This window comes from Podarcis bocagei, assembly GCF_964188305.1.
Source record: "Podarcis bocagei genome assembly, chromosome: 5".
In the NCBI taxonomy this organism is placed as follows: Eukaryota; Metazoa; Chordata; class Lepidosauria; order Squamata; family Lacertidae; genus Podarcis; species Podarcis bocagei.
In genome coordinates this window covers 83,983,240-84,006,075 of record NC_138129.1, presented here as the reverse complement: position 1 = coordinate 84,006,075, position 22,836 = coordinate 83,983,240, and the positions used below count along the sequence as shown (strand labels likewise).

The 22,836-nt window shown below is 43.6% G+C and overlaps 2 long non-coding RNA genes across 2 annotated transcripts in view; one reads left to right on the top strand and one right to left on the bottom strand.

The window, feature by feature from the left end:
• Nucleotides 1-2,873: 2,873 nt before the first annotated feature.
• On the bottom strand, nucleotides 2,874-15,700 carry LOC308587159. The gene is made up of 3 exons (XR_014008244.1): nucleotides 15,576-15,700; nucleotides 4,372-4,428; nucleotides 2,874-2,934 (listed from the first exon to the last, which is right to left on the bottom strand). It is a non-coding gene; the product is annotated as an uncharacterized lncRNA (long non-coding RNA).
• LOC308587191 overlaps nucleotides 15,158-22,836 on the top strand; it is a 55,908-nt gene continuing 48,229 nt past the window's right edge. Inside the window, exons 1-2 of the long non-coding RNA XR_014008282.1 lie at nucleotides 15,158-15,218; nucleotides 18,689-18,790. This is a non-coding gene — a long non-coding RNA (uncharacterized lncRNA). The remainder of the gene's footprint in view (nucleotides 15,219-18,688; nucleotides 18,791-22,836) is intronic.

Here is a 22,836-nt window from a genome sequence, read left to right as displayed (position 1 = left end):
AGGTCGAGGGAGCAGTATTGAGGCCGCCCGTCAAAGCTGAAGCTGGGTCCAAGGCAGGGAGTCGGGTGAGGTCAGGAGATCCGGCAGGACAGGGTGGAGGCAGGAACTGGCTACCAACAACGTTGCTCCCGCAACTTGGGACTGGGGTTGGCTGGCTTTTATCTGCCCCGAGGCACAGGGCGGCCCCGATCCTCAGGTGACTCACCTCTTCTGGCCTGGAGGCGAGCACTCCTCCTGCGGGAACTTAGTTCCCTCTGCCTCTCTGCCCTGAGCCTCTGCAGCTCAGGGGAGGCTGGAGGGTTACCGGACCCAGAGGCAACCTCAGCTTCCCTGATGGGGCTGAGAGGGGAGCACCTGCGGGCAATGAGTCCTCCACCCCCTCAGGAGCCAGAGCAGACTCAGCTGGTGCCTGCACCTGAGGATCCAGCCCAGGTGAGGACCCTTCAGGCTCAAGCCCCAGCCCCAGCTCAGCTGGTTCTGGAGGCGGGGACTCCTGTGCAGTCTGAATCCCAGGCCATCACAAAGAGACACATAGAGGAAGGAGCTCTGGGAAAGGAGAGCTTTAAAGCAACATTGTCTTAAGAGCTCCCCTTGTATACAGCAATCACTATTCTTTGAGCACCAGTCATTATTTTGCCAGAATGGCACCATCCAGATGCAAACAGGTAGAATCAGCCCAGCAAGAAAAGAATGGGGGAAAGTTTTTGCATGTGAACCCCAAACAGACCAGTGAAGACTGCATAGGAATAGGGGAGGAATTTGATTCAATTCACATTTAAAGGTGAACCTGCCTAATTAGCACCTTCCAAAATAATGCAGGAACTGAAACAGCCATCCTTCAAAAGTTGCACTCTCCCGAATTTTTCAAGGGAGTTTGACAGCAAGGTATTATGTACAAAAATGCATGTACCAGGGTAAAGTGTGCATAATACTGATGAAAATACATGCATTGCATTAGGGGAAATTGCTTTGCAAAAATGTGTATGGTGTATAGTAGGCACAATTGCACACAAACAGGAGAAATTGACATGAAAATATTGGTGAATTTTCGTGAAGAATTCTTTTTAAAATTGCACATGAAAGTGGGAATGTGGAGAACTGAATTTAATATTGGAAGAATGGTAAGTGGAGATTTACCAAAACTGACTGGTTTGCCTTTCTGCAGGACTGGGCATGCTCACTGGGGACGGAATAGTAATTGACTACTTGAGAGAAGTGAGTGGGAATGGAGTCTCTTGAGCAGGAGCATTCCACACAGTAACATTTCGTTGTTATGTCTTGTTTATAATGCTGTTTCTGCCTCGATATTATAATTTGCTAAAGCTGAAGATTAAAGTTTATCTTTGTTGTACAGGTGCTGTTTATTTTTAGGTTCTCTTTTTTAAAAAAATAAATGGAAAGGATTATTTAAACTGGAGCTTGAGGAGAATGTGCACTCGGCAGCTGTAATGATACCATGGGGAAGCTTTCATCCAACCGTCACTAAATGGCTGAGATGTCAAATAAATGCCACAGAACTTCAGCACACTGAGGTACTTCAGTTCGCCCAAAATACATAGATGTCTTCTTGGCCATAAATCACCTCGGCTGCGCTACGAATCTTGCAAACCTTGAGATAACAAAAACCCAGCTGAAAACGTGCAATTTATGCAATTAATTTTTTTCCCTTTAATCAAGACTTAAAAGGCCAAGATCACACACTTCCTACTGTAAACTATGGCTTAGGGTCTCTCATATTTCCAGTGCTGCTTGAGGTACCATCCGTATGCACCATATAATTAATCACAGGGCTCTAAACTCTTGTTGCCAAGTCTGCATTTAAGCTTCTGAGGCTCCCCTTTAAAAAGAGTTTTAGGAGTGCATTTAATTACAAATGACAGACATAGGGGCTCGCACTGAAAATAGATCCTTTTATTTTGCAACTGGACCAGGAGGTCTTCTTTCTCAAAATGGAAACTCTTTCCCCCTAGGACTCAATACAGGCAGAATCAGATCACTTAGGGTTTACCCACATGGCATTTGTTTATTTATTTATTTATTCATTATTTATTTATATACCACTTACACCCCCCAAACAGCTTCAAAGTGGTTCACAGCTATAAAATCAATACACAATTAAAAAATATACAATAACAATTGCGTCGGGGCACCAAAACACCTTTAACTGATATATACAATAAAACAAGCAATTAAAAAGCGTGGCAATTAAAACAGATACACCATCTTAAAACATACACACACCGGCTTAGTTAAAAAATAAATAAATAATATAATAATATCTTTATTGTCATTGCCCCCTTCGGGGACAACGAAATTACTTGACTGCTCCATAAAAACACTAATTAAACAATACAGTATAATACAGCAAGGGAGATTAGATGACTTTCAAAGTCCGGGCTTCCCATTCAGGGCCGAGATCGCTCTGGAGAAGAAGCTGTTCTTAAGACGACTCGTTCTTGTCTTCATCGTCCTGTATCTCCGTCCCGACGGCAAGAGCTCGAAGAGACAGTGACCAGGATGCGATGGATCTTTTACTATGTCCAGTGCCTTCCTATGGCACCTTGTGGCATAAATCTGCTCTAAGGTGGAGAGTGGGCAGCCAACAATGCTCTCTGCTGCCTTAACAACCCTGCACAACCCCATCCTGTCCTGGGCAGTACAGCTTCCGTACCACACACATAAGCCATAAGTGAGCCCGCTCTCTCCGCACAGTGATAGAAGGCAAGCAGCAGTTTCTGCGGAGGATGGTTTTTCCTTAGTATTCTCAAAAAGTACAGTCTCTCCTGCGCCTTCTTCACAAGCCCCCTTGTGTTGACACTCCAGGACAGATCCTCTTGTAATTCAATGCCCAAAAATCTGAACGTTAGTTCAGTAAGTTAGTTCAGTTCAGGGGAACGCTTGACTAAGGAGGCTTGTCTCCAAGATGTTCATCCTCTTCATGCATTTAATATAGAAAAAAGAAAGAGAAAATCACAAGTAACAATTGCTTGAAAGAAAAGGAAAGAGAAAAGAAAAAGAAAAAAATACATATTTGATAGTGTTATCTATCTGTCTGTCTATCTATGGTAAAATCTCACGAGACTCATAATCTCAAGGTTGTGGGATTGAGCCCCAGGTTGAGGTGATGATGATGATGATGATTAATCTGGATTCAGTTTAACAGGAAGCCACAAGAACAAGGCTTCCCTGCCAACCCACATGACCCTAGGCCAGTTACGTTTCCTTTTCAAGTGGGAACAAGTGGGAATGGGAGCACCCTAAATTTAGGGCAGCTCAGCCAATTTCCCCACACTGGGCACCAAGCCAAGGCGGTGCCACAGGGCACTGCAACGATGATGTAGTGCTTGCGCAGAACGGAAGGAGAGAGGCGGGGTGCCAAATTTTGGGCTCGCACAGGGCGCTGCTGTAAAGTGAAAGACCGAAGTCTGCCCCGATTCTGAAGGATGAGGCAGAAATACTTACCCTGGCACATTTTGCAGACCAATGCCTACTGCCCCAGAAAACCCTTGTTTAAGGATAATTTCCTGGAATATTGGAGGCCGGGAGGAATCGTTTTTATGTCCTTTTGACTAAAGACTGTTACAGGAAGCCTGGGCCATAGAAAGCATTGCCTTGAATGGATTTGCCGTCCTCCCTCTCTCTGAGAGCAATCCGGACAAATATGAAGGGCCATCCTAGTCCAGGCCTTGGAGTTTGAACTTCAACTTCATTGGCCGCTGAGATTCATCTGAATCTAGCCATCTCCTGATTATTAACGTTTATATAGCTCCAGTCAAACCATTTCCCCCTTTATGCTGTGCTATCAGCAACACCAAAATGGAACCCAGTTTCCGTAACAGAAGTCTGATCTATAATTTAGACTCCAGCGATTGATTATATACCCACAGAGCTTACAAAAAGTAAAACAACACTTGTAGCCGCATTGTTGGCTACGCTTTCTTACTACAATAAATAATTCTGGTATGATCTCATCTTGTACCATTTTTTAGAAAAGGTCAGGCTGGTGAACCAGGAAACTATAGATGTATTAGCCTGCTATCAGTTGTGGGGAAGTTGTATATTCAGTTCTTCAGCAATAGATGTCTTTGTTTCTTGGGTTCTGAGAATATGCTTACAGATTCTCATGTGGCATTTTGAGAGAATCATTGCACCCTTGATCACTCTCTAGTCCTTTCCCACCTACAAGACACTTGCAAGGGAAACGGTTTACTGCCTTCATAAATTCAAAGGCAGCTTTTGATTCTATCTGCAGGGTCAAATTATGGCAGTAGGCTGCTGAATGTTCGTTGCTGGCTCTTCTCCTTAGGTGCAGTTTGCAGACTTTTTTCACCATCACCTGGCTGGCCACTGTGAAACCAGGACTTTTCTTACGCTATTATGGTCCTCCATTTCCCTTTATGGAAGTCTATACTGGAAAGGGCCCTGAAGCTGCAACGAGAGACCATATTCTTGGAAACAATGGGCTTTGATCATGAACTTAGCTCAGGCTGAAGACCTATGCTAGTAGTTTGGCCACTGATGAATAAGCCACAGCTTACTTTAGCTCGAGAGTGAAACATTCTGCCTGTATGAAACCTGAACACCCCATAAAACACTTGCTGACTTGCTACATATATGCAAAGTGGAAACAGACCTATAGTGCAGTAATTGCTCAATTAATTGCAAGTGGGTGCAGAGTCATGCCTGACCCCCATTCCTGGCTTCCCTGTTTACAGTGGTTTTTATTTTATTTTATTTTTTAAAACAAAGCAGCATACTTGAATGAAATGTAAGAGGGATTAAAACAAGCATCCATTCATTAATCCATCTTTAAGAGGGAACATTTGAAGATTGTTATCTATTTTCTGAAGAAAGCACCTATTATGTTTTCCTTCATCTCGGAGTACAAGAGGGAAGAGAGCTACAATAAAAGACTCAAAGCTGCAAATACAAACGCCTGGAATTAGATTCATAAAAGTTTCGCTGTGCTTTTTACTCCTTTTAAAAAAATACATTTTCAACTCACGATTTTGCAGACAGCGATCAAAACTCTGCTCAGCACACAGTGTTGAAAGGCAATTAGTGTCTCATCCTTTCAAAATAGTCGTCCCCCCCCCCCAATCAAAAGCAACAGATACTCTTTATGTTTGGCCTTTTGTTTGATGGGGAGGGGAACCATATCAAAATGCTACCACCAGAAATTATTTGAGGGTCCCACTGGCCTCAGCTTCATTTTTTTTTCCATTTTGAACCTCCCATTTTTGTGATTGTAAGCTGTTTTAAGTTATTTTAATGCTGTATTTTAAATTGTTGCAACCTGTTCTAGGACCTAAGAATGAAAAATGGGTTAACAACAACAACAACAACAATATTGAAGGATGGGTGGCTGTAAACTGTTTAAATAAAAAATTGTCCAGTAGCACCTTAAAGACCAACTAAGTTTGTTCTGGCTGTAAGCTTTCATGTGTATGCACACTTCTTAAGATACACAGTGTACATGCACACGACAGCTTATACCCAGAACAAACTTAGTTGGTCTCTAAGGTGCTACTGAACAATTTTTCATTTATTTTGACTGCGTCAGACCAACACGGCTACCTGTAAACTGTTTGCTAACCTAAACTGTTAGCTAGTACAGCTAATTAATGTGGCTGCCACGAAAAAGTCAAAGCACACATTGGCAACTACCAGTTTTGGTGGCAATCAGCAGCTACCAGTGAGGTGGAGCCAGTGGTGTAGCATGGAGGCTGGGGTGAGCATGGCCCCGGGAGCAAATTTCTGCCCCCACGACAGACTTCCTCATCAAGGCCAAAGCCTGGGGGAGGCAAGCCATGCCTGGGCTGGGCCTTCGGGGCTGGGGCAGCAGGGCCACCTCCTCCTCCTTGTGGTTGGTGAAGGGACATTGGAGCACACCCCACCCTTGTGCTGGCTGAGAGGTAGGGAGGGTACTGTCAGCATCTGGTGATCGACAGTCCAGCTGGATTGTCTCCATCTCAGCCTTCGCGCTGCGGAGATGCATCGACCTCTAGCTCCCACGTAAATCAGTGACTCAATCCTGCTGACTTGAGCACACTTTACTTAGCAGAGAAAACTGCACAACAGAAGAGGCTTGAGGCTGTGGATACATACTAAAACTACGGATTTATTTTACATAAATCAGGACAAAGAAACATGTCATCTCTCCTGGCCATCTTCTCGGAGAGAGACTCAAAACACAAGCAATACACAGAGCGGAAGTTCCGCTCATGGGACCCAGCAGTCCGTGCTGGAATGTTAAAAGACTTGTGGCATGTAACAATCCCACATATCTGCAACAAAAGGTGGAATGGAATCTCCCAACAGGTGCTGCAGCTGCCTCCCACCAAGGAGAGAGGGGAAGGCAGGAAAGCACTTCTGGGGCCACATGTATTGCTCAGAGTGCCACACTGCAAGGACAGGATGGTGAGGCGACACAGCAGTGCTCCTGGCTTCGTGATTCTCTGATTTATCTGCTTCTAGGTTGGGGCTAGTTTACAAGGAGAGACTCCCTTGATTAGATGTTGATTGGCGAAGGGACTGACCACTACCCAGTCCACCAGTGGGGCGCAACACTTGCTTGGTCCCAGGCACCAGCAACCCATGCTATGCCCCTAGGTAGAGCAGCTGGGGCAACATTGCTCTCCTGGCTTCCCAACACAGCAGTGTACTGGCATTTACCAAGAGGGAGAGGGAGATGTGGGGAGCTTGGCACTGTGCAACATGTCATTGCAGGAGCATCAGATTGGCTCCACCCTATTTTGTGGCAAATGACGTCAGAAAATGGGGATGGGGAGGGAGAGAGACATTCATCCTTCGACATTCCAGAAACCCACCCACATGCCACCCCCTGCACAAAAAGGATTGCAGTTGAGCCTCTGCCTTTGAAGGCATTATGCCCGTTGGTAGCAATCCAGAGAAAAATCACACTCAGTGCCCACTGAATTCATGGGGCAATTAAAAGTTGGTTGAGATAATAGGAATCCCATTGATTTCAATAGGGATCAAGTCCTTTTCCCCCCATGGTTCGAGGCCACAGTTTTGGGCAGCAACTTGAAGTTGTTAGCCCTTCCAAGAATGGAATGCTGGAGTCGGGGGGCTGATCCAGCCTCACTGAACACACAAACACACACTTTCTCCTTCCACTTCTTACCTAATTCTGTTTCCCCATTGATTATTTCATGACTAGTTTCCTCCCTTATTTTTTTTAGTCACTGGTTGTGTTTGATAAGTATTTTTAGTCCAGTGAGGTCCCCTTAAGTGAAGGCAATGACAATTGAGGCTGCAAAAGCCATATGGCAGTGCAAGCTGGGAACTGTGCCCTAAACTTTCACACTTATTGCACATATAGGATCTTTTGGCTACCGGCCTGTTGTGCCCATCTGTTCCAGTGGCAAGGGACCAGCTTCAGACCTTCGCTCCTCACCCCCCTCTGCCCAGCTTAGATGCCAAACACAATTGTGTTTCTAGGGGTAACACTTAACATAGCTCCGAGAGGAAAAAGATATATGGTTTCCATCAGAAGGCTTTTTCTCTGCACTAATATTATATGATTAACGTTTATCTTATGGCACCTTGGACTTATTTGACTCCTAAGACATTTCATACTTAATGAATTCTATGAGAAAACACTGGTAAAATGAATATGGGGCATCCACAAGACTTTCTGTCCTTGAATCATACATTGAATGAAGGAGAAACCAATCAAGTGCTTTGAGGGCAAACAGTAGGCAATTCTTTGCTAGATCCCCAGTGTCCTGTAGATAGGAATCTGGCTTTTTGAGAAGAAATTGTCCTTCTTATTTATTAGCCTGGGATTTTATTTTTTTAATTGAAACTTTTGTATCTAGAGACATGTGTATCAAGTGATTTCTGGATCAACATCAGGATACTGAGGCCGAATGCCATTTATTTATTTATATTCCATTTACGAATTGCTTCCCATAAAATCCCTCAAAGCCATGTCACATTAAGGACATCATCATCAACAACAAAAACACAATTAAAAACCATTCTCTGTATCAGCACTATTTCAAATCCAAAGACTGGGATAAAATGTCAGAGCCATGCAACCACTCTGACCAAATCTGAGTCAACGCAAGATTCAGATGGAGTGTGGTAAAGGCAGCTGTAGCATCGCCCTGAGTCAGATGGGGTTCACCCGGAGTGATCCAAGGCTGTCAAAAGGGGTGATCAGCTGGTAAGGAGTGGGAAGAGATACAGGCTGCCTGCATGCATCCCCACCAACACATGTGGTTGGTGGGGGGGGGTTAAAACCCTAATTAATCACTATGCAAGGCCCCCAATTTGGTTCAGAGCCAATCTGCATTGAGTTGGACCTAGATCATCCCAGGTCCGTATAGTTAAAGCTATGGTTTTCCCAGTAGTGATGTATGGAAGTGAGAGCGGGACCATAAATAAGGCTGATCACCAAAGAATTGATGCTTTTGAATTATGGTGCTGGAGGAGACTCTTGAGAGTCCCATGGACTGCAAATCTATCCATTCTTAAGGAAATCAGCCCTGAGTGCTCACTGGAAGGACAGATCCTGAAGCTGAAGCTCCAATACTTTGACCACCTCATGTGAAGAGAAGACTCCCTGGAAAAGATGTTGGGAAAGATGGAGGGCACAAGGAGAAGGGGACGACAGAGGACGAGGTGGTTGGACAGTGTGCTTGGAGCTACCAGCATGAGTTTGACCTAACTGGGGGAAGCAGTGGAAGACAGGAGTGCCTGGCGTGCTCTGGTCCATGGGGTCATGAAGAGTCAGACATGACTAAACGACTAAACAACAACAACAACAAGATCATCCCATGCCAGATAGTGGTTGCTCTGAAGCACCAGATCAGAGCCCAGGTCAGATTGGGGGGCTGCGCACAGTCCTAATAAAGATCTTCACTTAAAAGGTTTACAGAAAAAGGAAATGTTCAACAGACGCCAAAAAGACAATAGAGGTGGTGCCTGTCTAATGATGGAGGGAGTTCCAAAGGGATGGAATTGCCCTTCTGGTAAGATGGTATCTGCAGGATCCCTGCAGAGCACAATGACTGGTTGGGCATTTACTGGGTATCTTGTAGATGTGCTTCTGTATCTGCAGCCCTGAAGGACTAAGATGCCTGTTCCCCAGCACATTTTTATAGCCATTACTGCACACATAATATCCAGGGCTCTGAAGAGGCTAGGAATTTTTACACCTGTAAAAACACATGGCAGTTCCCAGTAATTTTAAAAGAAAATCATGGTGAAAAGAAAACATAACAATCCCTACTCATCTATCTGTGTTGGTTTCCCCTTTATCTCTCATTTCCCATCCTTAAATTTGGTTAACCTATTTTCTGCCTCAGTTTGAGGTTTATTTATTTTTGTAGGAAAAAGTAATCACAAAAAAATAAAAAATCACTGGGATGCTAACACACATTTCCCCCAATGTATACTGTTTTGCAAACAAAAAATATATATAATAATGCATTTGAATTCTGTATTCACCAATACGTGCACTTTATGTACTCTTTGATCTCATACAATACATGCATTTTTCCATACAGTTATGCGTTTGCAAAACTGCATCACAATTTTTGGAGAAGTGTGAATTCTTCAAAGCACAGGTACAATTCAGTTCATGTATAATTTCAGGAAGAGTGAATTAGGTAGGTTCATGAAATCATATTTCTCCTATATCTCTAATTCTTCCCTTGACCTTCTTCTTGCCTTCTCATTTCTTGTTCCAGCTTTGGCATTTCAGTCCTGATATTTTTAAAACTAGAGTTCCCTGTTATGTACAAAATGGGAGCTCTAATGTCCATTTACAGTTCATGATCTTAAATGAGAAACAAATGTGACTGAGATCCTGGTTAAGTAACTGACATTAAACTACCATTTCCTGACTTAGATATCATGGAGAACACTGTGTGACTGAACAGCTGAAGCCAGTGTTCAAATGGATGATATTTTGGGTTAGAATGGGCCTGCCACTCATTCATGGCTTGTTTCGCATCCTAGGATTGTTGCATCTGAACTGGCATGTTGTACTGGCTGCTAAGCTTTCATATCAAAGCTGAGCAGGAATGAAGGAGTACTTTTCCATAAGTTTTTGTAGCTTCGAATATTCTAGGGGGAGCTATCAACAGAGGATTAAGTGTTTACCTATTCAGAGCAAGTGCAGCGAGGATTTCCCTCACTTAATTGAACTGACATCATGATGCCATCACAAAGCTGTCTGATTATGTGACGACATTATGATATCATACTTCTAATTACTTGATCCCTAATTGGCTGAAACAAAGAACGATGAAGAACTCCTTCCTTTCTATAATGGCTTTGTTTTGAAAATACACCGGAGCAGCTGCTGAATGGTTTTCACTAAGAGAGAAACAAAAAAGGGGAGCAATTGATTGGAATCAGAGAACATTTCATTCCCCAGCACTTATTCACCGTGACAATAGGAAACAGTCAATGTAAACTGCTTGATATGTAGTCAAGTAAGCTCTGCACAATTCTTTGCAACTTTGCAAGCAGATCTAAAAACCAGCTCTTCTTAGATTTCTGATAACCGAGACACACTTCCAGTCTTCAGTTAAATGGGAGATGCATTCTTGTACCTGAAAAGATTTTGTTGTAGAATCATGTAAGTGTAAGGATCATGGTTACTTGTCTGCAGCTGAGCCCGTTCTCTGTGTTTCTGACTGAGTTTTCTGCATCTTAGGTCTGGATAGATCTTCTGACTTACTCTGCAAGAGATGTTGTTTCTTCCTCCCTTCCTGCTAGTAGGTCTTAAAGGTAAAGGGACCCCTGACCATTAGGTCCAGTTGTGACTGACTCTGGGGTTGCGCCACTCATCTCGCTTTATTGGCCAAGGGAGCTGGCGTACAGCTTCCGGGTCATGTGGCCAGCATGACTAAGCTACTTCTGGCGAACCAGAGCAGTGCACGGAAACGCCGTTTACCTTCCCGCCAGAGCGGTACCTATTTATCTACTTGCACTTGATGTGCTTTCGAACTGCTAGGTTGGCAGGAGCAGGGACCGAGCAACGGGAGCTCACCCTGTCATGGGGATTCGAACTGCCAACCTTCTGATCGGCAAGTCCTAGGCTCTGTGGTTTAACCCACAGTGCCACCCGCGTCCCAAGGTAGGTCCCAAGGTGCATGCCCTAAAGAGGGCTGTGCACCCATCGTACATTCAAACCACATATAAAGTTCATGGCTTCCTCTAAAGAATGCTGGGAACTGAAGTTCACCCCTCCCAGTACTCTTTGTGGGAAGTCGTGTGTTTTAAATGTATGCTGCACTCTGTAAAGCTACAAAAAGAAGCAACTCCACAGGGGGAATGTGGAGAAGGGCCCTCTGATTCTGGCATCTCATTTATGTAACTGTTAAATAATAAGCATTTGCTTGAGTCAGACATGCCCTGTATGATGTTGTCCAGTTTCCCTCTTGTGTGTGTCTCTGTCTCCCATGCTTCCATGCAAATTCTGCGCCTCTGCTTTTAGCCCTCTAGAAGATTATGCTCTCTATCCCCCCCATCCATGCTCCCCAAAGGGAGGGGGAAAGAAAGACACCCCCACACCCCACAGATACACTCTCTTCCCCAATCTATCACTGTTTTTGAGGATTCCATTTTGGTTGCTTTTCTCCCCCCCCCCGGCCCACGTTCCTTTTGCTGGATTAAGGCCCCCCACCTCCCGCTTCTTCCGCGCTCCAAATAAGCTTCCAGAAACGCTAACCTAGTTTGATCTGACAAGCCACATCACACAGCTCAGACTCAAATGGCTTGGACAGGGGTCAGAGTCAATCCAGTTGGGAGACAGTTGAGCAGTACTGACTGGCTGCCAAACGAACCCTTTCTCGCTAGCATCAAGCCCATACCACATTAGAGAAGAGCCAGGGAGTTGGGATGGCGGCGAACAAACCAAAGTACCTTTGTCCAGGCTTTGGTAGGTGTTCGAAGGCACACACTCTTTTGCTGAGGTATCTTCTCCCCGTAGTATCTGCCAGTTTTCTACTAGTAATATTCCAGAGCCTTCATGGTAAGATTGAACCTTATATAACATTTTGCATTTTTTCCTTCTCTTCTTGTATATGGAAGCAAGGTGCTCAATTCCAAATGGAGAAATCTGTGGTAAATGACATGATGCTCTCTTTACAAGGGACATCACTGTGTGTGTTGTACACATTTTCCTGACCTGTGAAAGGAGGTGTGGAGGGCTGGGTTGGCATTTGGGCTTAAAACACTGACTTGTGTCCTGAATATATACTCTATATTCTAATAGCGATCTCATTGTGTGGATGTGGATGTAGCTAAAATGGCTGCACCCAAGAACAAGAGATACAAGCAAACATGGGAAAGTTCAAAGGTTTCTAAGATTACCACAAAAAATCCTGCAAAACCCCCCCACAACCAACCTTCACCCATCCTAGGTGAGGAGGGAACCTCAAAAGCAGTCCAGTGAGGACTGAGCATGCTCAGTGACCATGGTATGCTGATGGGCTGTTGTGGCAGGAAGTGAGGTAGTAGAATGGAAAGAAATGTCTAGAAAAGGTTGGCTGAGCCCATAACATTGTGTTGCACAGTCCAGTTGTACGACGAACAGCTCAATATCCAAGGGAGATGCTATACTGCGAACAGTTATGTAAGAAACACCAACCAAGCCCAGCTTTCTTCAGTCAATTAATTCTCATACAGAAGATTTTAGCAGTGTTCTGAATTTCCTCGCATCATGAAACATAGCGAAAGCTCTGTTGTCATGATTTGGGAAGGACACTGCTGTCTAAGTTGTGGGGAATTCTACAGTAGTCTTAATGCCTGTAGAAAGGTAGGGACAAGTTCTTCAGGTTGTTTGGCTACTTAAAAATTAGGCCATGGAAGCAATGTGAACTGCCCTCTTAGTAAACAATGATTAATCCACTATTTCCCAAATATCTGTTAGCTGAGGAACACTTCTTTCTGAAGTAATCGGAGGTGCTCTTTACTTTTACATCTCCTAATTTTTACTTTTAAAGCAGTGGTTTCCAATCTTTACAAGTACAAGGAAACCTTTTTAAACACAAATGTTTTTGCAGACTCCCACATGCTAATTGTTGCAATTTTAGGCTCTGCTAACTGAGAAAATACAGAAGGGAGGGGAACCCATTACGAGCTCAGTGGCAATTTTAAATGAACTTGTTTTTTATTAATCACAGCAACAAACTGTGAAAATGCATACATCTGAAAAATAGTTGTACCTATATGTCCAAGACATATTATTTATTTCAGTCAGTCTACAGAAGAAGGGTATTGTCCCATCACCAGCGTTGGAATAAAACTCAACTATCTGTCAGTATGTCAGGCTTCTGAAGGTGGAGCTGGGTGCTGCAGACGCCATTTTGTTCTTTGCCTGAGGCAGCAAAATACCGTATTTTTCGCTTTATAAGTCGCACCAGACCACAAGACGCACCTAGTTTTTGGAGGAGGAAAACAAGAAAAAAAATATTCTGAATCTCAGAAGCCAGAACAGCAAGAGGGAACGCTGTGCAGTGAAAGCAGCAATCCCTCTTGCTGTTCTGGCTTCTGGGATAGCTGCGCAGCCTGCATTCGCTCCATAAGAAGCACACACATTTCCCCTTACTTTTTAGGAGGGAAAAAGTGAGTCTTATAGAGCAAAAAATACGGTATCTTCAGCCAACCCTATAACCAGGAGAGGACTTTTCTGCAAAAGGACCATGACCTCCATTCAGTTCTGGTACTGGAAACAAATTCCTGTATGTGCCCAGGGGCACCTTGTTCTCTAATTCTGTGCCCTGACACAACTTATATTACAATTTAAACAACTGCACACAAGGAAATTCTGTGGAGGGTTTGGAGCTCTTTTATGCATTTCCCTTGATTATTTCCATAGGGTACATTTCCCCATGGCTACGGCTCTTGTTTTCGTAGGGGCCAATATTGTGTGAGATGCAGATCTTCCTCCTGGCAGACAAGGGATGTTTCCTGGAGTCTGTGTGTATGTTAGACTTGTGCACAGGGTTAGCCATAGCCCCAGAAACGTGTCTGCATTCTTTTTGGAGCTGGCCGACCTGACTGGAAGAATCCGTGATCAGAAAGAGGAGGGACATCAAGAAGATTGGAAGAAATGTAAGGACTATTTAGCTAGATATTCTAATATAACATAAGTAGAATTACTTATATAACATAAGTAGAATTATTTGTAAGTACCAAACTGGCCTAGGAGTAAAATATGTGGAATTGTATAACATTATGGATTTAAAACATTATGAAAAGAAAGTAAGATGGCTCAAATAAGTTAAATTTATTTGAACGTGGATATTGGAAAACTGCTACAATGTGATCTATGGAAACTCAGTTTGGGGGATCCAAGGAAGTCACCTAACAATGATAACTAAATTGAGACTTTAACAGTTAGGATACATGTTTTTTTTGTTTGTCTTTTTAATAGTGTAATGTTTTCTTTTATGCTTGTTAAAAATTTGGAAAATCAATAAAAAAAATGATAAAAAAGAAACGTGTCTGCATTGGCTGCAATTGTCATCAGGGAGAAATTGGGACAAAGGGCAGAAGGTGAACCACTGTTACCATGGTGTGTGAGTGAGCATTTGAGTGCTTTGTGCTGTGGTTTGGGACTGTTGCTGTGGTAACTACAGTGTCATTATACATAGTACACCTAGTCATCTGCCTGCCACATGTCCTGGGATTGTGCCCAAAATGAAGCGGGCTCAAACTCCTTGAGGGAAAGGGCCCCACTTTGCTCATAATCTGATATTGGGGAAAGGTCAGACAACCTTTCTTCACACTGATTATGTGTGAGACGTGTTAAAAGGTGTTAAGGAGAAAGCAACTAACAGGCTGAGAGTCCCATGGACTGCAAGAAGATCAAACCTACCCATTCTGAAGGAAATCAGCCCTGAGTGCTCACTGGAAGGACAGATCCTGAAGCTGAGGCTCCAATACTTCGGCCACCTCATGAGAAGAGAAGACTCCCTGGAAAAGACCCTGGTGTTGGGAAAGATTGAGGGCACAAGGAGAAGAGGATGACAGAGGACGAGGTGGTTGGACAGTGTTCTCGAAGCTACCAGCATGAGTTTGACCAAACTGCGGGAGGCAGTGGAATTCAGGAGTGTCTGGCGTGCTCTGGTCCATGGGGTCACAAAGAGTCAGACACGACTAAATGACTAAACAACAACAAATCATGTCTGCTTACAAGTCCTATTGAATTCAACAGGGCTTGCCCCTAGGTAAATTGGGGCACGTTTGTAGTGTTAGCCATATAGATCTTATAGTCATTGTTCAGAGAAGTGTGTGTGAGAGAGATAAATATATACAGAGTGATGATAGAGATAGAGATAGGTGCCAGGCAAAACCTTTCCTCTTTAACCAGACCTTTGGCTAATTGACATCTAATCCCCCTTTAAAATGTGTTGGGGGGATTATTGTGTTGTCCTTGTCTTTTATTTTTATTATGTATTTTTGTTTTTATTTTGTGCTTTTATGTTGTGACCGCTCAGAGACCTGTGGGTATAGGGCAGTGTGCAAATTTAATAAATAAAATAGATATATAGCTATGAGAGATAGGGTGAGCAAGACTGCATTACCTGGCTGGCATTTATTGCTTGGTAGGCTCGGAGTTTCTGGACCAGGGGAGGGCAGCGCAAGGCACAGAGTGCCCTCTGGGAATTTACTCTGAAGTCACTGATGCTGCCTCTCTGGCTGCCATTGGTTGCTGTCCCTGCCATAGAGTTGCTGCTTTGGGAGTCCTCTGGGCTGGGAACCACTGTTTTAGAGCATATAGAGTAAGACAGCCCGCCCCTCTCTTTTTCTTAGAACTGGATTGAACTTCTTAAGGACTGAAAATTCGGCTTGCGTTTTGTACTTTGAGGGGCTGGCTTCAAAGCTCTGCCAGAGTCAAACTGCCCTTTTGATTTCCTTTTTTTTATAAATTTTTTATTGATTTTACAAATTTTTTTGCCCTTTTGATTTCCCCAGAGTGTCCTCTTCTGAATTACAGTGTGTGAGAGTTAGAAGTGGCATTTGTCACCATAATGGTGGCCCCTCAGCCAGGGCACAATTTCTCCCCTAAAATGTCATTTAGAAGGGGGCATTCTTAGAAGTCTAAAATGGTCTCCAGTTGAATGACAGTCTGAAGAGCTCTGCTAAGATTATTCCACTCTACTGAAACTCTCCTTAAGACTCTCCACATTTTGTGATGTGTGAGGCCATGAAACAGGTGGGGATTTCATCCAGATGTATTTTCTGTATGGATCCCTTTCACTGATATGTACAGTATGTTATCTCTGGACTGGAAGGGGATAGGCCCAGGACGGTGACTCATACAAAGATGCAACAGACTCAAAGACTTGGTCTCTCTCTATGTTACTGATCTTCTCAAGAGTCATTGTCTGATGGTGATACATGACACAACATTGCAGTGCACAACAAAGCATTCAGAGAGAAGCTGATGTGAAACTGGGCAGAGCCGTGAATCATGCAGGAGAGTGTTGGGCAGCCTCTTTTGTGCATATGCACACCACTAGACCTTAACTGATGGCTAACAGTTATTTTGTGGTCACACTAGTGTGTCCTGGCACACACTTTAGATATTACTTGCTAATCCACCTTGGTTAATCCACAAGTGGATTTCTTGAAGCCCCAATCCCATTCTATGCAGCCATTGACACTCCAGAAGTTGCCTCATTCTTCTGTCTCACTTTCTTTCTGCTTATTTCCTCCTCCTCATGGCTCTCTAAGTAATTTCAGAACATTTGGCAGAGACAGTATTTTAGTTGACAAAAAATAATGTCATGTTTTTATAGTTTTGTTTTCCTGATTGCGTGGCTTGGGGAACAAGAAGTTTTTCTCCCAGCTGTCTGAGAACAAATTGATAGACTTCAGGAAGGAATTGCTTTCATATGCTATTCAGAAGCTCGTAGCCTGCTGAACTAAAAACACACCTTTGCATGCTTATTTGAGAGTAACCCCATCAAATCCAGTGTGTCTTACATCAAAGTAGGCTTGCGTAGGACTAGGAATTCTAATCTGAGGTAATCATGGTAAAGAAAAATGAAGTAGAGTGGTCTTCATTCCAGATTAAGTGGTCTCTATCCTAGATTAGTTAATCTAGAACACTTTTGTCTCTGAAGCAACATATCACCGTTTCTGGCTACCTTAACTGCTGCATTATGCAACACCCCCCCCCCCCAAACCAAGGAGATAAGTAACTATACAACCTTTAGAAGACATCTGAAAGCAGCCCTTTGTAGGAAAGTTTTTAAATGTTCAATGTTTTACTATGTTTTTATATATGCTGGAAGCTGCCCAGAGTGAGCGGTAGGTATAAATAACACCACCACCACCACCATCATTATGGAATAAAGGTAAAGGACCCCTGACAGTTAAGTTAAGTCCAGTCGCAGACGACTCTGGGGTTGCAGTGCTCATCTCACTTTACTGGCCAAGAGAGCCAGCGTTTGTCTGCAGACAGCTTCCGGGTCATGTGGCCAGGATGACTAAGCTGCTTCTGGCGAACCACAGCCTATTTTCTCCCTATTTTCATCAAAGAAATGTTGATGGGTATGCATTTGGCAACATAAAGATAACATCACATGTAAATATAACTGACAGTGCTGTTTGTATGGCATCTCTCTTCTATGTATGTCTGTGTTTTATGATGAAGACTCAGTTTCAGATAATGGACTTCCAAAGATTGTGTAAACGCATATCTTGTATGTAGAATCATTCTGTTACAGCAGCCTTCACAAAGGTTGCTTGTCCTCACCTCCCATGAACCCCAGCTGGTTGACAAAGCTAGAGGTGATAACTACAGGTAGATATATTAAGTTCTGAAGAACGTGAGGGGAAAGCTGGAACAATAACTCAAGCTGATGTTCCAACGTCTAACATCCCAGTCTTATTCCCATTCATTTCTGTAACATTTTCTACCAAGGCTAAGACTACAGGTCAGGTACCTATTCTGAATTCTGGGTGAATTATTGCACCTGAACTCTTCCTCCAAGGCACTCGGGGCATCTTATATGTGCTAAGCACAGAGCTTTCGGACTGAACAGGTACGAAGGCATCTCATGTAGAATGGTTTTTGCTCTCGGATTGAACAAGAGTATGGTGATTGCCTCTTGGGCCTATAAACATGGAAAAGGCAGATGGGCTGCTGTGAGGGATTCTTCCATAAGTTTGTTTCTTCTTTTTTGATCCTGATTACGGTCCTGAACTTGCTGAGCAATAGAGACTGAAAGAAACTGTGAGAGGCCAGGCAAGTTCATGGGTGTGGTTGGGTCTTGGCCACAGTATCAGTAATAGGGTAACCTTTTGTCTTTTTCATATTATGTGGCCTTGCTTGCGTCTGATTAATAAGCAGATTTGTGCTTCCATTTCAGAAGGATGAATTTCTTATGACCTCCTGAAGATTTGGTCAAAGATGCTGAATATTCTACAGTAATGCAAACATGTCTGAAAAATAGTGATTTTTGCCTTTGTCATGTCTTACCAAGAATGCTTTAGCATGTAAATTTCTGGCTTCAGATTTTTTTCCAATTTGTATTAAATAGCTTGACTCCATATTATAACACACTAGTGTGTATGCCTAACTTGTAGAAACATGAGGTAGCTTGCTGATGTTGAGGTGCATGAAACCTAAGTCTAATATTTTATTGAATATGAAAAAATCCTAGTTTTATTTTGCTCTTGATTACAGATCATGGCTATGGAAGAGAGAGCTTACCCACAGTCTCAGATTCAGACAACATGTGAAGCCAAACCTAAGCTGCCACACTGTACAGAGCTACAAGGATTGTGGGTAAGTACAGCAGTTGTGGTTTCTCCCCAAGGAGCCTTCACATTCACATTAAACTATGGTTTGGCTTAGTGTTATATGCGAATGCTGCCATTTTGTGTTTGTGTTGACCTGCGTTTATTGTTTGCTGTTTATTTTGTTTTTCTGATATCGTAGTGCGTATTTTCAAAAGCTGGTCATATGGTGTTCTTGCTGGAGATCTTTAATAGTAATAATAAGAATAATGTTATTTTCTAATGCTTTGTTTTTGACATGAGCTACTTTGAGCCCAGCTTTGGTATTGGAAAAGGGGCATACAGATATCAAATCATACCGTATTTTTCACTCTCTAGGACGCACCCGACCATAGGACGCACCTTGTTTTAGAGGGGGAGAACAAGAAAAAAAATTCTCCCCCACTCTGCTCAGCGCCCCTTCAGCGAAGTGGCAGGAGAAATGGAGCCCCTCCCACTTCTCCTCCCACTTGGCTGAAGGGGCGCTGCGCAACTCTCCCTCTCTGCTGAAGCCAGGAGAGTTTTGCTCTCCTGGCTTCAGCAAAAGGAACCCGAATCCTCCAGAGCGCAGCGGGAACTCGCACTGCACTCCGAAGGCTTCAGGCGGCCATCCCTGAAGCCTGGAGAGTGAGAGGGTTGGTGCGCACTGACCCCTCTCACTCGCCAGGCTTCAGCGAAAGCAACGTGAAGCCTCTGGAGCGCGGAGGGAGCGCTCCCTCTGCGTTTCGGAGGCTTCGCGTTTCTGTCACTGAAGCCAAGGAGCCTGCACTCGCTCCATAGGACGCACACACATTTCCCCTTAATTTTTGGAGGGGGAAAAGTGTGTCCTATAGAGCAAAAAATACAGTATGTTGCCAACCAGCCGATTGGTGGTTCTCCTTTGACCATTATCAAATAGAAGCAATGAGCTGTTATATGTAGCTCCGCCTCTTTTAAAAACCTTAGCCAGGCAAGATGCTCTAAACATATAAGAGCTAAGGCAAGTTTCCATGGAAGCCATCTTCTAGGTCCCCACCATAGCCAAAGATAAATTAGGCAACAGCACCAGACACTTGACCTTGGTCTGTTCCCCTGGATTAATATGGTGGGGTGGAGGAGATCATTTGCTTTCTAACCATAGAAACAGAAAGTATCTGAAAAAAGCATCTTCAGTAGTGTAATTCAAGATGAGTATTGAAGAGAGAACAATCCTCTTGCATTTGTCAAATATCTCTTTTGCCTGCCTGCCTTTTTAACTAATTTCAGAGCTGCCTTTGTGTGGCTAGAAAAAAGCAGTAGTGTCTTTAGAAAGGCACAAAATAAATCCCACTTACCAAGTGGGTAATCGCTCAAGGTCATCTGTTCGTTGTCTTTGTCTCAATTGTTTGAATTAGTAGCTAATAATGGGGCCGAACTGTGAATGAATTATTATCCGTGGGGCATATTTTGGGGAGTGTCAGGAAATATTACAGGGTAATTAAGGTTATCCAATAGCAAAGCAGAGTTACCAGCAGATGTCGAGTAATTACAGTGTTTAAAAAGTGTGGGGGTTAAAGTAAGATTATAGCTTTTATATTGTCTGCCTTTAGAAGTCATATTTGGAATTTATTCAGATGTGGATCTGCTGCCCTTTTTTCCTTTTGTTCTGATTCTGTCACTTGAATTTTGACTTCAACAAAGGCTTTTACTGGCTGGGAAGGGGGAAAAATAAACATCAGCAGATGGTATGCAGTGTCTGTATATAATGTGGCACGTGAGAACCTCTGAGGTGATTGCATCTGATAAGTATCCACGGCTATTTATATATTTATTTTTGCACCGTTGTTATTTTTTAGAGTATCTAGGTTGCATTTCTGTGACATTGGCACCCAGTGATTACATTCCAAAATGTATGAGGTATATGGTGGGCAGGGGGGGTGGGGGAAACGCAAAATGTGGCACTGGGGATTGCACTTTTCTGTATTAATAAATAAATAAATTAGATAAGAGGTTAATAACAAAGTAAAAAAAAAAATCTACTGAAATGTTCTAATCACAAATATAACAAATATTCCATATTCAACACTGCTTGAAAGAACAATACTTGAACAGTCCGCTTCTGCCGCCTCCCGCTTGCCCCATTCTTGCACCTCCACCCCCCCAAGTGAATAAAAGTACTGACCTATGAGACTGAAAGGCAGGGGTGGGGAACCTTTTTCAGCCTAGCAGATGTATTCCTTTGTGGGGAACCAAATTCTCTTCTGAGGATCAAATGTTGATGGTGGGCAGGGAATCAGCACTGAAATGGGTGTAGCAATGAGTGTTAATTTTACTTTTGTACACCAGGCTGGTTTCTGCACATACTCACTCTTCTCTATCCTGTATCCAGACAGGCAAAAGGCATGGTCAGAGTTCAGACACATTCCAGCCAGGCAAAAACACCCAGGGTGTGCACTGGGAAAGTGTTTGAAGGCCAGGCGAAGAGGCTTCAAGAGCTATCTCCATACAGTGGTACCTCGGGTTACATACGCTTCAGGTTACAGACTCCGCTAATCCAGAAATATTACCTCGGGTTAAGAACTTTGCTTCAGGATGAGAACAGAAATCGCACAGCAGTGGCACGGCGGCAGTGGGAGGCCCCATTAGCTAAAGTGGTGCTTCAGGTTAAGAACAGTTTCAGGTTAAGAACAGACCTCCAGAACGAATTAAGTTCTTAACCCGAGGTACCACTAAACTGGGTTACATGCTTTCTCTCATACACATATGCACAGGCCAAATAATCAGCTTAGGAAGTACGAAAAACAGGCCACAGTTTTTTGTACTGCTGCATACTTGATCACACACCGAGAGAGACAGAGAGCATGCTGATGAAATCTCCCTCTGGTGGGTGGGTGGGTGGTGATGTTCTGGTTGCATAAGAACTGGCGCCTAAAAAGTAGAGTTCACTCTCAGTGTGTATGATAATAAGTTTCTAATAACCACCCAAACTCTTCTGTTCTATGATCTGTGTGGGCATTTTTAAATCTTTCAAACATTTCCCAAGTTGGGTTTCTTTTGTGGTGGTGGGAAAACTACTTGGCAATTGAACAGTATTTAATAAAAGATGGGTGAAGTTGTTGTTGTTGTTGTTGTGGTGGTGGTGGTGGTGGTGTGTGTATACACACACACACATACACACACACACACACACGGGTAGTGCTGTGGTCTAAACCACAGAACCTAGGGCTTGCCAATCAGAAGGTCGGTGGTTCGAATCCCCACGATGGGGTGAGCTCCCATTGCTCGGTCCCTACTCCTGCCAACCTAGCAGTTCGAAAACACGTCAAAGTGCAAGTAAATAAATAGGTACCACTCTGGTGGGAAGGTAAACTGCGTTTCCGTGTGCTGTTCTGGTTCACCAGAAGCGGCTTAGTCATGCTGGCCACATGACCTGGAAGCTGTACACCGGCTCCCTCGGCCAATAAAGCAAGATGAGCGCCGCAACCACAAAGTCGTCCATGACTGGACCTAATGGTCAGGGGTCCCTTTACCTTTAATGTGTGTGTGTGTGTGTGTGTGTGTGTGTGTGTGTGTTGTTCATATGTAATATACTGTTCTGAAACAAGCAAATTATTGCATTCCATTGTTTTCATTGACCATAACCCATTGGCTAAACCTCAAGTGTTAAACTGAATTATATTGGCAAACATTGGGAAGCTTGCAAATGTTGTTGTACCCACGCTTTGTAGATTCATAATATGAAGTGTTTAAAATATGTTTTGTATTTGCTGATAATACACAAAACTCCCAGGAGTGGTTAATGGGGCTTAGCTGATGCAGCCCTCTCCCTCTTGGTAACAGCATGGGGAAGTCAGGTGAGCAACACTACCCTGCCTGTTCCACTCCACCAGCAGCTGCTGTCCTGACCATTGACCACGCTGGCTGGGACTGATGGGGTTAGAGTGCAAGAATATCTGGAGGGCCACACAGCCCCATCCCTGCTTGGGAAAGCCATGGTAGGCCTTAAACCTGTGGCAGTGCATCAGTCCTATAGCTTCCTGCCTACTAGTGAGAGCCAGTGTGGTGTAGTGGTTAGAGTATCGGACTAGGACGTAGGTT